Source organism: Diaphorina citri, unplaced genomic scaffold (genome assembly GCF_000475195.1).
Source record: "Diaphorina citri unplaced genomic scaffold, Diaci psyllid genome assembly version 1.1 scaffold34, whole genome shotgun sequence".
Taxonomy (NCBI): domain Eukaryota; kingdom Metazoa; phylum Arthropoda; class Insecta; order Hemiptera; family Psyllidae; genus Diaphorina; species Diaphorina citri.
In genome coordinates, this window is record NW_007377471.1 from 242617 (window position 1) to 244814 (window position 2198).

The following is a 2198-nucleotide window of genomic DNA, read 5'->3' on the forward strand; positions in this document are numbered from 1 at the left end:
CTTGTCTTGAAAGTACATAATTCCCGATCCTCAAAAAATGTAAATCTCAAAAAGGATTTCTCCTCAAATCATCATCTTCAAAGTATTCTTTCGCCGATAGCTATAATAGCCAGGACCACAGTCTGAGTTTAACTCTTGAATTAAGCATTCTGATTGGCTAAAAAGTTTAACTGTGGTCCTAACCGTAAATAGATTAATTTTGGTTATCCTCAAATCTTACATTATTTCTCTATATTAAACATGTATATCTAATTATTATTGTTACTTATATTTATAATTCTGAGTATACCATTGGTGGAATGTTCGCCCCTTCCTTTCTTCTTTAAAAAAAAAAAAAAATCCGTAAAATAGGCAGGTTGTCTGTGTATTTTATGGAATTGGCAAGGGTTTGAAACCCTTTGAAACTCGCCGAATGATATCTTTAGTTTTCCGTTTTTATAGGTCTTGATGTTAAAACTAAATCAAATTTATGTTTTACGTACTCGTTTATGTTAAGGGTACGTTATGAACTCCACTTAACAAGACTTTGAGTCGATGGATTCCATATCTGGTATACTAACTTCTTATATTTTTATGTATTTATAGTCTGTACAAACATTTACCTTCACGAAATATATAATTTTTAGGATTAAAAATAATAGTAGAAGAGAAAACATTGTGCAAGTTAAATGACATTTGATTTTTTCAGTTTCAAGACAAGGGTACGTTATGAACTCCACTTAACAAGACTTTGGGTCGATGGATTCCATATCTGGTATACTAACTTCTTATATTTTTATGTATTTATAGTCTGTACAAACATTTAACTTCAAGAAATATATAATTTTTAGGATTAAAAATAATAGTAGAAGAGAAAACATTGTGCAAGTTAAATGACATTTGATTTTTTCAGTTTCAAGAGTGAGTTTTCGAGATAAATCGAAATCGCGTTAACAAAATCTCTTGAAACGATGTGTGAGAAAAATACCCCTCCTTGTGTGTTTTTTGTGTTCGTATGTTGGCCATATTAGTTTTATACGTGTATTTAAACCTGGGCTTTCCTTTTTGAATTTACACAAGATTGAGATTAATCCAAGAATTGGGATTGGGATTAACTTAATCAGGATCTGTAGGAATCGGGATTAACTTAATCAGGTTCTGTAGGACTTGGGATTAACTTAATCAGGTTCTGTAGGAATTGGGATTAACTCATTTTATTTTCTGTAGGAATTGGGAACTTAGGTAATCAGGTTCTGTATTAATTGGGATTACCTCAATTTAGGAATTGGGATTAACTTAACCAGGATCTGTAGGAATCGGGATTAACTTGATCAGGCTCTGTAGGACTTGGGATTAACTTAATCGGGTTCTGTAGGAATTGGGATTAACTTAATCAGGTTTTGTAGGAATTGGGATTAACTCATTTTATTTTCTGTAGTAATTGGGAACTTAGGTAATCAGGTTCTGTATTAATTGGGATTAACTCAATTTAGGTTCCGTATCTTAGTTAAAGAAAGGTTTACCAAATAAAGTAGTTGGAATTACCTTGATTGTAATGGCCGGGAACACACTTTGAGATTACACTTGAGATTGCTGAATTCAATTAGAAAAAGTTCAATCTCAAAGTATGGCCCGGAAGTAATAAGTACTTTTTTAAAACTTCAAAAAAAAAAAAAAAAAAAAAAACATTGAACTTCCTCAATTTAGGTTCCGTATCTTAGTTAAAGAAAGGTTTACAAAAAAAGTAGTTGGAATTACCTTGATTGTAATGGCCGGGAACACACTTTGAGATTACACTTGAGATTGTTGAATTCAATCAGATAAAGTTCAATCTCAAAGTATGGCCCGGAAGTAATAAGTACTTTTTTAAAACTTAAAAAAAAAACTTTTTATAAAATTCATTGAACTTTTACCAAGATATATTTTATGGACTATTTAGCGTTTTAATTAGGAGACAAATTGATGGACGCGCAACTGGTTTTTCTTTTGGTAAATCGTAGTCTTGTATACATAGCTTATACGAGACTTGAACGCCTATCTATATCTGTTAGTAGGTAGGTACGCTTGTCAATTTCGCTCCAAGTTTTCTACAATATGTATAATCATGTCTGTTATAGTTAGGAGACAAATTGATGGACGCGCAACTAGTTTTTCTTTTGGTAAATCGTAGTCTTGTATACATAGCTTATACAAGACTTGAACGCCTATCTATATCTGTT

The 2198-nt window shown here is 31.7% G+C and overlaps 1 long non-coding RNA gene across 1 annotated transcript; it reads left to right on the top strand.

Moving 5' to 3' along the window:
- Positions 1-695: 695 nt before the first annotated feature.
- Positions 696-1665, top strand: LOC113468500. Its single transcript, XR_003392236.1, has 2 exons — positions 696-1229; positions 1441-1665. It is a non-coding gene; the product is annotated as an uncharacterized LOC113468500 (long non-coding RNA).
- The last annotated feature ends 533 nt before the right edge of the window (positions 1666-2198 follow it).